This window comes from Eumetopias jubatus, unplaced genomic scaffold (assembly GCF_037043125.1).
Source record: "Eumetopias jubatus isolate StellerSeaLion01/CBP00866 unplaced genomic scaffold, mEumJub1_p1.0 scaffold_4, whole genome shotgun sequence".
In the NCBI taxonomy this organism is placed as follows: domain Eukaryota; kingdom Metazoa; phylum Chordata; class Mammalia; order Carnivora; family Otariidae; genus Eumetopias; species Eumetopias jubatus.
The window spans coordinates 107,695,707-107,709,507 of record NW_028274810.1 but is presented as its reverse complement, the minus strand read 5'-3'; the positions used below and the strand labels follow the sequence as shown (position 1 = coordinate 107,709,507).

General features: G+C 49.2%; 1 pseudogene; it reads left to right on the top strand.

The window, feature by feature from the left end:
• Positions 1–1,611: 1,611 nt before the first annotated feature.
• Positions 1,612–2,176, top strand: LOC114201111 (elongation factor 1-alpha 1 pseudogene; annotated as a pseudogene).
• The last annotated feature ends 11,625 nt before the right edge of the window (positions 2,177–13,801 follow it).

Below are 13,801 nucleotides of genomic sequence, written 5' to 3'. Positions count from 1 at the left end.
ACCAGCGGAAATGGGTTTATTCGGGAGCAGCAGGGAATGGCAACCTGGCACAAGCAAAGCTCTGGCAAATCCACAGGCAGGTCTGCAGAGCGAAGGCGAGCAAAGCTCTTTTACGGAGGAGAGGGGGAGCTGGGAGGGGCTGCTGTCGGTCAACAGTCCGGGAGTCACCTGGGAGCCGGGAGTGCAGTGGCTTCTCCTCCTCGGCTCCGGGGCTGCCAGGGGAGCAGCAGCGCTTCCTCCTGCCCTGGCGGGGCCGGTGCAGCGGTAGCTAAAGCCGCGGCCGCTTGGAAGGCCCCCTTGGTGAGTAATTGACGGGAGAGCGCCCCCTGCCGGCCGCCCCGCGACTCCATTCTATTTTTTTTTTAAGGTTTTATTTATTCATTTGACAGAGACAGACAGCGAGAGCAGGAACACAGGCAGGGGGAGTGGCAGAGGGAGAAGCAGGCTTCCCGCGGAGCAGGGAGCCCGATGCGGGGCTCGATCCCGGGACTCCAGGATCATGACCCGAGCCGAAGGCAGTTGCTCAACCAACTGAGCCACCCAGGCACCCCTATTTTTTTTTTAAGGTTTTATTTGTTTATTTGACAGAGAGACACAGCGAGAGCAGGAACACAGGCAGGGGGAGTGGCAGAGGGAGAAGCAGGCTTCCTGCGGAGCAGGGAGCCCGATGCGGGGCCCGATCCCAGGACCCTGGGACCATGACCGGAGCCGAAGGCCGACGCTTAACGACTGAGCCACCCAGGTGCCCCGAGACTCCATTCTAAATGAGGTCTCCTTGTACTAATTTTCACACCCTCTATAGGGGAGGCTAGTAATCTATGATATGGCTGATCCCAAACAGTAGAAGAATACAATGTGCAGAGAAAAGCAGATAGAGAAACAAGTCTCCATGTGGATTCATAGAAAAGGGCAAAATCGTTGGAGTTAGCGTTGGGCCCCTGGAGCTGCTTTTTCATCCTGAATAATGATGAGCAATGAGTCAGGGTCTTCATGAAACCTACCTGAGGACTGCCTGCGACAGCTTCCTACATTTCTGTACTAAGTTTCTTAAACCTGAAAGCATGTAGAACAGGTGTCAACCCCACCTCCATGTAGCACCTGGGTTTTCGTCAGAGTGGTCCAATGAAGTACTGGCTGCAGTGAACACTTCCTTCCAAATCAAGCGTCTGTGGAAACTTTTTTCTCACACCTCCCAAAAACAAGCTGAATTAAATGATATATACAATAAAGTCATTAAAGTAGAAAGTAATGGTTATAAAGCCATCATGAACTTCCAATTATACTAAACAGTTGGTTGTTTATACAAAATGGCTGTTGAATAGTTTCAGACTTTTTCCGCAATGAGTTTGCTTCCAGAACACAGGCATCTTGAAAAGCACTCTTAAATCTAAGCCAAAATGGGAAAAAGAAAGACTACTATAAAAATCGTTCTTTGCATGTGTAGCTTTAGGCAAGTCCACCACTCTTGGCCATCTATCTGCAAATGTGATCTGAACAACAAAAGAACCATAAAAAAATCTGAATCTGCTGAGGTGGGAAAGGGCTCTTTGAGGATGCCTGGGTCTCAGACAAACTGAAGGCTCAGTGGAGACTGGTGTTCTCAAACCTGGCATGGTGGTGATCTTTCCTCTAGTCGATGTTACAACTGAAGTCAAGTCTGTGGAACTGCACCACGAGGCTTTGAGTGAAGCTCTTCCTGGGGACAGTGTGGACTTCTATGTCAAGAACCTGTTAAAGATGTTCATCATGGCAGTATGGCTGGGGACAGCAAAAATGATCCACCAATGGAAGCAGCTGGCTTTACGACTCAGGTAATAATCGTGAACCACCTGGGCCAAATCAGTGCTGGTGATGCACTTGTGCAAGGTTGTCACACGGCTTATTGCTAGCAGGTTTGCTGAGCTGAAGAAGATTGATCACCATTCTGGGAAAAAGCTGAAAGATTCCTCCAAATTCTTGAAATCTGCTGATGCCGCCGTCACTGATATGGTTCCTGGCAAGCCTGTGTGTGTTGAGAACTTCTCTGACTATCCTCCAAGTTGTTTTGCCATTCTTGACACGAAACAGACAGTTGCTTTGGGTGTCATCAAAACAGTGTTCAAGAAGGCTGCTGGAGCTGGCAAGGTCACCCTGTCTTCTCAGAAAACGCAGTAGGCTAAATAAATATTGTCCCTAATACCCACAAATCCACTCTTAACCAGTAATGGAAAAAGGTCTCAGAACTGCCTCAACTGGCCATTTAAGTTTAATAGTAAAATACTGGTTCATAATTATAATGATTCATAAAACCTTAAGAAGGAAAGGAGAATGTTTTGTGGACCTTTTTTTTCAGTACTTTTTAATGGAAACAAGTTGACCAAAAGTCTGTCACAGAATTTTGAGACCCATTAAGATAAAGTTTAATGAGAGAAAAAATAGTTTCTCTTTTTTGTTGTTGTTCATCTATTTATTTATTTAAGTAATCTCTACCCCCACCATGGGGCTCGAACTCACGACCCCAAGATCAAGTCACATGCTCTCCCGACTGAGCCAGCCAGGTGTCCTGAGAAAAAATAGTTTCAGATTAGATTTCCCCCTTTAGGCCCAATCCCAGGAGAAAGGAGAGCCTTTGGAGGGGAACCTAGCTGTGAAGTGCATGTGTCTAGCCCTCCTTCACCCACAGGCAGTGGCACAGACTGACCCAAGTGCACCTGTCTTCAGAGGCCTCATCTTGAGGAGCCCAATAAGAGCAAGCAGGCCCAACTCATGCTCAAGGGTTCCACATGCCCAGTCCTGGGTGGAAAGAGCAAGCTGTTGCCTTACACTTGTCAAAAAGGAAGGAGGGGGGGATTTCTGAGTCTTGTCCTCAATTCCAGGTTCTTCACAGGGAAAGGGAGAAGTAGGAGATGTTGTCACAAACTGGCACTTCCTTGGGTCACTGATGGAGGGCTTGCTTTCTCCCCTCCATTTGTCCTGCTGTGTATACCACAGGAGCACAGTGGGAATAGTGACTATATTCAGCAAGGCTTGATGAGGAAGAACTGGATGATGGCAGAAGAGGGCAGAAGTCACACAAGAAAGGATGCAAGGCAGAAAGAAGCCTGTTCTCCCAGATGCTGGCAAGGTTGGAATGTGACCAGGAATTGGGGCAGGGCCTGGCCTTTCAGGCTCTCCTGGAGAGTGTGGATTCAGTCCCAGAGGCTGGGGAGCCTTGGGATGTTTTTGAGACAGAGGGAGGCATTGTCCACAGACGGTTTCAGAGTTCAAATTCAGGCTGGCTAAGAACGTGGGGTGTGAAGGCCTCTTGGGAGGTACTCTGTGTGGCTCATCTCGCCTGCCACCCAAGTGTAATACGGAGGCTTCTCTGTTACTCAGAGATTGTAAATCAGTTTCCTGATTACCCAAGCCTCATGCTCTGTTTCCTTCTCGTGGGACTTGAGAGTAAAGATCTCATCCAGGTTGTGGCTGAGTGGGGTCCATGTCTGGTCAGGAGCATGGGAAGCCAGCAGGGAGGCCATCCAGAGACTTGCTCACCAGCTCAGGTTGGCCCCTCAGCTTTGCAGACTTTGGCTCAACCCTGTGCTGAGACGCCCCCTATATCCCGGGAAGTAGACATAGAAGAGCACAGAACTAGGGCACAAATGTGGGTCCTGCTGGAGCCTGCCCCGTGTCAGCAGCACCAGTGTTGCCGCTAGGATTGCACCCCTCCTTGTACACGAGGATCAAGGGAAGCTGGGGAAGCAGGGAGTCAGAACTTAGGAAGTGGGTCTTAGGATTCAACTTTCAGTGGCTCTGAGCACTGTACAGTGCTGTCTCCACCTCAACAATAAGGACCAAGCCACAAGTGCGGTCACTGCTGTTGACTGCCCAGCCACAGCTGCCCTGGGACAGAGCCTGGATGGTGTCTGCACACGCCTGGCTCTTTGTCTGTTTTCTTTCCTCTGAGGGGTGGGATCTAAGCTGAATACAGGTTTCCCCAGACTTTCTCTAGCGAGTGAGCAGGTTTCCCCTCACTAAATTAAAACGACATTCCCCTGTTCTCTTGGGCAGTAAGTTCAGGGCGGAGGAAGGCTTAGAATGACTCCAAGCTGTTCAGAAACTGTCTCCTGTTCTGCCCCCACAGGCGACCAACTATACACTGAACGTCCGGGGGTCAGACGGATGCGGGTTCACCTGTGTAGGCAGAGAGCATTTACGTAACCCCAGCCTCAGTCTTCTTACCTGGACAGGGTGAGATGCACGCACACCCGGCGCGCGGGGGGCGCTTGGCACCACCGGGCACGGAGCAGGGACTCGATGAACGGCCAATACTGCTGTCACCACGCGTGCGTTCTGGCGGGTTAAAGCCCAAAGGGCCGCATTACCTTCGCGAGTGCTGAGTGCTCAGGAGACAAGGGTCCTCAGGTCAGCGACGGGGCCCAGGCTCTGACGTGCGGCTTCCGACTTGTGCTGTGCGCTTCGCCTTCTACCCCAAGCGCGCAGGAAGCACTCGCAGAAGCCCACTCTTCCTACCCGTTTTCTCATTCCTCACGGACCCCAACAGCGCTCAGCAACACTGGGGTCCCGGTGGAACCAGCCCACGGCTCTAAGGCCATTCCCACTGAGGACCACGCCAACAGTCCTCAGGCCCCAAGACGCCCCTTTCTTCGACTGCTCAGACCTGAAGAGGCCACCGGGGCCCCAGGGCCTCTGCCCGCTCGTCCCTGGGGGCGACCTGCGCGTTCCAGCGGCATCAGGGCCGTCGACACGCACGGCCCACATTTACGCCCACGACCCGGACGCTCCCGCCCAGCGCAGGCCGCGTCTCCGAGCGGGCGGAGCAGCCCCGGCGTTTCCTCCCTGGCCGCCCTGAGGGCTCCTCCTCTCAGTGCCTCCGGGGGCCGGTCGCTCAAGTCAGAGCGCCTGCGGGCTGCTCAGCCGAGTCCTCCTCCGCCTCCTGCCTCGGCAACAGCCAGGCGGCTCTGTCCCTGCCACCTCCGCCGTCCTCCCACTCGTCCCGTCCCCGGCCTCCACCGCCCCCCGGGCCCTGGACGCCCAATCCGATCTCGTCACGTGCCGGGGGGCGGCCCAGCCCCAACACCGGCACCGCCCACGTCAGCCACGCCCATCCCGTCGGGACGAGCCCCTCACCTGCCGGAGCGCCGAGCCGCCACGACGCTGGAACAGGGGCGGTTACTTATGATCCGCGGGGAAGGGACGCGGCCGCTTGGTCACCGCCGGAGCTGGGACCGGGGCTGGCAAAGAAGGGCCTCTCCGCAATTCCTGAGTCGAGGATCGAAGAGAGGAAAGACAGGAGGCGCCACCCGGGACTCCCCCCACCCGTTCTCCGCCCCCGACAGCGCAGCGGCCGAGCAACCACAGAGTCGGACGTCCTTCCGACATCCTAGAGCGGCCCCAGCGCGCGTGCGCAGACCCCGCTCCGAAGCCAACTTCCGCCGGCGCCGGAAGACCCGCCTGAGGAGCCGCCTCTGGCCGCGCCTGGGCGGTGAGCGGGCTGGGCCCGTGGCGGCGTCTGGCGGAGGCGTGCGCGCCGCTGGCGGTGGCTAGCTCCGGGGCGCCGTGACGGACCCGAACAGTGGTTGTGGGCAGCCCCGAGGGCAGCTGTGGGGAGTGGGAGCACGCCGGGGGGCGGGTGCGTGAGGGTGGTAAGGGCCCGAGGGAGAGGGTGGGGCAGGGGCTGCGGCCACAGGTATCTCCTCAGTTGGGAAGTCTCTCAGAACAAAGCCTTGGTCTGCAGAGCCGCCGCCCAGCTTACATTGCCGATCTGCGTCCACCCTTACGGGCAGCCGCGGGAGGGCTCTGGTCGTTGCTCCTAGCTGTCTTCTTGACGGCAGGCTCAACAAGGCACGAAAAGATGGCTTTTTCTTTCGTGCCTGCGTTTGACCTCTCGTGCGCTTCTCCTGGGAGGGGAGCCCGTTTCCATCCTTAGTTTGGAAAGATCTGATGGAGGTGTTTTTGTGAGCGGTGGGAGGTTCAGCGTTGTGTGAGCGTGAGCCCGGTTCTTGGGTTCCCTTCGAAGGGTCCGCGCTCGAATGCAGACACCGCCAAGGGAAGGTAGCAAGCGCAGCGCGGTTTCGCGAGGAGAGTGCGCTCGAGGCGGGAGAGCCGCCCGCCCGGAGGGCGACCCACTGGACTCGGGGTGGCTTTTCTTCCTGTGTTTGCATAGGTCATGGGTCAGAGCTGGGGTGGTCTCCGACTGAGGTGGTTTCTCATCCTCCAAGGAACTCCTCTTAGCCCTGAGGAGAGGTCCGCCGGCGGTCGTGGCCATCTTCCCCGACAGGGCGGGCTGGGGGCTGTCAAAGCCGCAGCGCGAATATATTATAACGAAGCTACAGGACCTTGTGGGGCACGGCTGGGAAGGAGAGTGCGTGCTCTGCACCTGCTGTTACTGTTCTCAAGGCTCCGGGAGGTGGGAACCACGAAAATCTCTAGTTACCACCACCGCTGCCTCCAGCTCCTCTGTCGCTAACTGCCTACTCTGTCATTTTCGGTATCTCCAGACGCTTGTTTGCAGGATTTCCCTCAGTTTGTGGTGGTGCAGTTTTCTGTTCCCTTTAAATTCTGGTCACCTTGGCCTCCATGGACTCCCAGCCCAGCGTCTCCATGCAAGCAGATGGATTTCCCCTAGTTTACCTTTACACAGAGGGGTTAGCCCTCTGGGGTCCAGCTCTGGACAGGGGCTTAGGATCCCACCGTCATCCTGGAGTCAGCCAGGCCTCATCTGTTGTCTCCACAGAGGCTGTAAACAAGCAAAGGCCCCGGGAACTGCCGTAGCTCAGTTACTAACTTGAAACTCTGATTTTCATTTCACTCTTCCATTTTTAGCACCTGAGATGTTCCCTCATTCCCCAGTTGCTCAACCGTGAATTTTCCTTGATTCTGCAGTAGGCAAGGGCAGCAAGTTATAGCCACGTGTGAGCCGTGAGCGCGCTGATGCTTCCTCCAGGTACAGATATGAGACGTGCGCTTTTAAAGGGGATCGTCACTAGGGCACCTGGGTGGCTCAGTTGGTTAAGCGTCCGACCCTTGACTTTGGCTCAGGTCATGATCTCAGGGCCGTGGGATCGAGCCCCAGGTCAGGCTTGGTGCTGGGTGCGGAGCCTGCTTAAGGTGCCGTCTCTCCCTCTGCTCCATCCCCTGTGCGCATTCTGTCTCTCTCTCCCCGGGGGGGAGAAAGGATTGGCACTGTGGGACCCTCGAGTAGTTTAAGAGGAACAGGGTTGTCATTCACAGTGTGACACAGGCAGAAATGCACTGCATTGTGGTGCTCACCGTTCACATGTTGCCCTCAAGTGACAATGTACTTTCATGACACTGTTGTTCCTTCTTTTTTTTTCCCCAAACATGCTGAAGCACCCATCTCACATGCTGGAAATATAAAAGTGCATAAGACAAAATCTCTGACAGCAAAGAGCTCCAGGTGTAATGTAGGAGAACCAGGCGGGAGTAAAATAAAACATAAGTTGTGATAGGACGTGGGTATGAAGGTTGTGCTGTGGGATACAAAAGTAGGAGAGGTCTTCTTCTGAAGGATATACATCAGGTGGAACAAGTATAGGAGTCCACCCTATCCATGGCTATGTGTTCTAAGACACCCCTCCCCCCGCCATGGATGCCTGAAGCCAGGAATACTAAAGTGTATAAGTTAGGCACAGTAAGAGATAACAGTAATAATAGAACAGTCATAGCTATTTTATAATAAAAGTTATGTGAGGGGCGCCTGGGTGGCTCAGTTGGTTAAGCGACTGCCTTCGGCTCAGGTCATGATCCTGGAGTCCCGGGATCGAGTCCCACATCGGGGTCCCTGCTCAGCGGGGAGTCTGCTTCTCCCTCTGACCCTCCCCCCTCTCGTGCTCTCCATCTCTCATTCTCTCTCTGTCAAATAAATAAATACTTAAAAAAAATTTAAAAAAAAGTTATGTGAATGTGCTTTATTTTATTTTATTTATTTATTTGACAGAGACAGACACAGCGAGAGAGGGAACACAAGCAGGGGGAGTGGGAGAGGGAGAAGCAGGCTTCCCGTGGAGTAGGGAGCACGATGCAGAGCTCTATCCCAGGACCCTGGGATCATGACCTGAGCCGAAGGCAGACGCTTAACGACAGAGCCCCCCAGGCGCCCTGAATGTGTTCTCTTTAAATATCTTGTACTCATCCTTATGATGACGTGAGATGCTAAAATGCCTACATGATGAGATGGAGTCAGGTGAATGATGTGACAAAGTGATAGCCCACTACCGACCTGCCAACACATCAAGAGGATCGTCTGCTTCCAGACCAGGGTTGACTGGGTAACTGAAACTGCAGGAAGCAAAACCATGGATCACAGGGACACACACACTCTCCTGTATTTTTATCCCCATTTTAGGATCAGAAAGACCCAGCAAGAAGAAATGCTTTACCCAAGTTCACAGAGTAAGTCTAAGGCAGAAGGGAGCTAGAACACAGGCCTTCAGATGGGTCCTGCAGACCCTTCCACACGGACCACACTGGGGCTGGCCAAGCCCACACTTACAAGAAGTTCTGTACTTAAGAATTTTAATAATATAACAGGAGAGACAGAACATAAGCAGGTGGAATAAGTCAAGCAATCACAGAGCAAATGTTAAACCAAATGCAGAAGTGGCCCCAAATTCCTAAGAAAAAACAGCAAGGGTAGGAGCAGAGATTAACTGAGGAGGTTTCTTGAAGAGGTAATATTTGAGTTGCTCCTGGAGAGAATGAAGAGTAGGTTAGAAAAAAGATTCCTCCAGGTGGAGTCTCAGAATTAAAAGTTGGGTTGTCAGGGTGGTCAGACTATAGAAATTAACAAGTCCAGTGAACTAGTTTCAAACTTCCAGTGAAACTTTAAATAGAAGTCTATTACTCAAATCACAGTCAGTAGGGAAATGCAGATTAAAACTATGGATACCACTATGTCCAAACTTACATGGCTAGAATAAAACTGAATACCAAGTTCTGTGAGGATTCACAGCAACTGAACTCTTACATGTTGCCAGTGGAAATTTAAAATGGTACACTTTGAAAAACAGCTTAGCAGATGTTTAAGAAGTTAAACATGAGCTTACTGTATAACCCAGAGTCCCACTTCTAGTTATTTACCTAAGAGAACTGAAAAGTTAGGTTCACAAAACATCCTGTCAGCTTTATTCATCATTGCCCCAAACTGGAAACAAGCCAGATACCCTTCAGTGGGTGAATGGGAAAACAAACCGCTCTATCCACACAACGGAAAGCTGCTCAACAGGAAAAGGAGGGACTATTGATACACGCAGCACCATTGATGAATCTCAGATACACTGTTAGTGAAAGAATCCCGACTCAAAAGTCTACACACACAATGATTATGTAATTGCAAAAGTATAGGGGTTAGAAAACAAACCGGTGTCTTCGAGGGCTGAGGGTGAGGAGGGGTTGCCTACGGGAAGTTGGTGGTGATGGAAATGTTCCAGATCTCAACTGTGGTGGTGGGAACTGTATGTTTTTGTCAGAACCCATAGGACTACATACCAGAAAGAGTGAATTTTATTGTATGTAAATTATTCTTGCGTAAACCTGACTTACCAGTAATTACAATTCCAAAAGTAGGTTACTTGGCAGCCCCCTGCCTTGATGGCTTCTGAGGTACCTCCCTGGCTGAACTACAGAGCTATTTAGGATGAAAAATAAATAAATTTTCATTCTACAAATGTGAACACTGGGGCCCCAAGTTAGGCAGGGTCTCCCACTGCAGTGACTCTGGATTGAAGGGGAAGACAGACCAGACCAGCTTGATGGTGAATAAGGCTTGAATATGCCCAATGGGCAAGGTTCTCTGCACACACATGGAGGCAGTTGTGTAGGACTGAAACTAGATAATCTCAATTTCAAGCCCGGACTAGGATGGCAAAGATGAGATTGAATGGACCACGTAGGGGTGGACATGGAACAGGGCAAGCTCACATTCAGAAGCCCCAACTGAGGGCTTTTCTCCAGCACAAGTTTTCTGGTGTTCACTGTGATGTGAGGTGGGACTGAAAGGTTTTCCTCATTCATTACACCTACAGGATTTCTCTCTGGTGACTTGTCCAGTGCAGAACAAAGTTTGAACCACAGCTGGTCTGTCATGCCCATCCCACACAGAGAGCATTTCTCTCCGGTGTGAATCTGTCCATGTGGCCCAAGGCTGCAGCCATGGACAAAGGCTGGACCGTATGTTCTGCATTCATGGGGATTCTCTCCAGTATGAATTCTCTGATGCTGAGTGGGGGTTGACCTCCGGCTAAAGGCTTTCCCACAATCACCACATCCATAGGGTTTTTCTCCAGTGTGAACTCTGGTATAGGGCAAGTTGTGAGCTCTGACAAAAAACTTCCCCACATTCAATGCACTGATAGTGTTTCTCCCCAATGTGACTCCTTTGATGCTGAATGAGAGTTGGCCTCCAACTAAAGGCTTTTCCACACTCATTACAAATATAAGGTTTTTCTCCAGTATGAATCCTTGCGTGTTCAATGAGGTGAGTTAAAACCAAGGGCTCTGCTGCACTCATTACATTCATAGGGCTTCTCTCTGACATGAACCCTGTGATGGAGGAAAAGGTTTGAGCTCTGACTGAAGGCCTTCCCACACTGATTACATTCATGGGGTCTCTCACCAGTGTGAATTCTCTGATGCTGTGTTAATTGTGTGCTCTGGCTGAAGGCTTTTTCACTTTCATGACATTTGTAAGGTTTCCCTCCTATATGAATTATATGATGTTGAGTAAGGGTTGAACTGCGACTGAAAGCCTTCCCACATTCACTACACCCAAAAGATTTTTCTCCCATTTTGAATTCTCTGATGCAGAAGGAGGTGGGAATTAAGACCCAATGTTTTCCCACATTCGTCACATTTAAATGGTTTCTTTCCAGTGTGAACTCCATGGTACAGAATAAGGCTTGGGCGTGCCCACACTGACCACATTCATAAGGCTTTTCCCTATTGTGACTTCTCTGATGTCTAGTTAGATCTGAATTATATTTGAAGATTTTGCTCCACATACTACATTTAAAGGCTCTTTCTTCTGTGTTATTTCTTTGAAGTCTAAAAACATTTTGGTTTAGGGTGCCTGGGTGGCTCAGTTGGTTAAACGACTGCCTTCGGCTCAGGTCATGATCCTGGGGTCCCAGGATCGAGTCCCGCATTGGGCTCCCTGCTCAGCAGGGAGTCTGCTTCTCCCTCTGACCCTCCCCCATCTCATGCTCTCTCTTTCTCTCATTCTCTCTCTCAAATAAATAAATCATAAATAAAAATTAAAAAAAAATTTTGGTTTAGATTCAAGTTCCTATCAAATGCACCACACTCCTGTGTTTTTTCTCCTGGAGAGCTTCTGTATACATGACAATTTCTTTCCTAAGAACTCTCTTATGAAGATGGGGTTTCTTCAAATTCTGCCCAACAGAACTCTCCTGGTATTCTAGTTTACTCTCATAGTCCCAAGCTTCCTGAAACTCGAATGCCTGCGGATTACCCCTTGATAGTCTTCTTGACATCAATTCTGGGGCTTTTACTTCAGAATATTTCTGGTTTAGAGTGAATAGTTCCTTCTTACTCCCAATCTCAGAATCTGCTACACAAAACATAAGGGAATTACTAGAGAAAACCATCCATCAGGGATAATATCCATACTATGTTGAAAGCTCCTATAAACTGTTAAGCAAAAGGTAAATGCTCCAATAGAAAAATAAATTACAGGCGGAAACCAGAAGTAGAGATGGCCAATCAACAGGATAAAAATATTTGTTTCTTTAGTAATCGAAGAAATAAAAAATTATTTTTTCATTCTATAAAATCGGCGAATTAATCCATTCAACAAATATTTAGAAGGCCAGGCATGTGTTATGTAGAGAACATCATCATTAGGAAGACAAATACAGTCCTTCACCTCATGAAGCTTATATTCAGTAGACAGACAAGCAGGCAAATTTTTAACAAGGATGATAAACCATGTGACATAGAAACTATAGGGAAATATGTGAAAATAAGGCTTCAAGCTAGTCTACATGGTCAGAGCAGACATCTAGGAGGAAGTGAGGTTTAAGCTAAAACCCAGAGATGACACGGTTAGCAATGGCAGATACAAAGGCCTGGAGTGACGTGTGACAGAATTAATCAAATTCAAGACTTAAAGGAATCTCACTATGGTTGGAGCAAGAGTGTGAGGAGGAGAGCATGGCAAGATGAGGTGGGAACAGATTGTGAAGGCTTCCAATAAAATGCACCACGCCCCAAGGGAACTTTCTGAGTGACAATATTCTATATCTAGAGGTTTGGTTTACATGGATGAGTTTACTTGTTAAAAGTCAACAAATTTACACTTAAGATTTGTACATTTCACCTCAAAACGTACAGTTGTACATTTTATCTCAAAAGAAAAACTGAAGAGGTGCTTCTCTCTCCCCCTCTGCTCCTCCCCCTGCTTGTGCACTCTTGCTTTCTCTCTCTCTGTCATATAAATAATCTTTAAGAAAAGAAAAACTGAAGAAATACTTATCTCCAATTAAGGATACACATGTGTTTAAATGAAGTCAGCTGAAGTCTGCAGTTTACTTTGAAAAGCAACAACAAATCATGTGGATTAATGGTCTGGTAGAGGGATGGAGGGAGAAATGGGTAACCATGATAATCAAGCACAGTGATATGTTAAAAGGCAGAATCCAGGTGGTGGATATATGAGTGTTTACTATAAAATTCTTTCCATTTGAAAAGTTTCATAAGATGTTGGGGAAAAGTGCTGCATATAAATTCTAGAGAATCCAGAACCTATGTGTGATTGACAGGTCACAGTAAAAAGAAAAAGTTTGCCAATTACATCGGACTGAATGTTAGGACCTATCAGACCACAAAAGAAAATTATACTAAATGACGATACTACTAGTAGTAATAGTTTGCCTGTATGTAACAGGAAGGTTGACAGAATGCTACTTAAGCCCACATCAAAAATCCCAAAGCAGTTCATTATACTAGAATACTGGTTAAGCAATAGATAACATCTAAATAAAACAGACAACATGAAGATGAAAATAGATTAAACATTACGGAACATTTACAAATCCAAGCATTTAAATGGACAATTGTGGAGAAAGGTATATAGATTTCTCTCCCCACCCCAAACTAGAAGGGAATATAAAATCAGAAATTTGAATTTTAATATCAGGTTTCAGGAGGAATAAAATTCAGTTCTGAGTCTTCTCATGTCTTCATGAACCTATAAAGAATAACAAGGAGAGGGCGCTACGGGGGGGGGGGGGCTCAGTCGTTAAGCGTCTGCCTTCGGCTCAGGTCATGATCCCAGGGTCCTGGGATCGAGCCCCGCATCGGGCTCCCTGCTCCGCGGGAAGCCTGCTTCTCCCTCTCCCACTCCCCCTGCTTGTGTTCCCTCTCTCGCTGTGTCTCTCTCTGTCAAATAAATAAAAAAATAATAATAACTCTATTGAGATGTAACCCATATACCATCCAAATCATCCATTTAAATTCAACGTTTTTTGGGGCACCTGGGTGGCTCAGTCGTTAAGCGTCTGCCTTCGGCTCAGGTCATGATCCCAGGGTCCTGGGATCGAGCCCCGCATTGGGCTCCTTGCTCGGTGGGGGGCCTGCTTCTCCCTCTCCCTCTGCTTGCCGCTCTGCCTACTTGTGCTCTCTATCTATCTCTCTGTCAAATAAATAAATGAAATCTTTTAAAAATTAAAATAAATGTATTTTTTAAATTTTATTATGTCATGTTAGTCACCATATAATACATCATTAGTTTTTGATGTGATCCACGATCCATTGTTTTCATATAACACCCAGTGCTCCATGC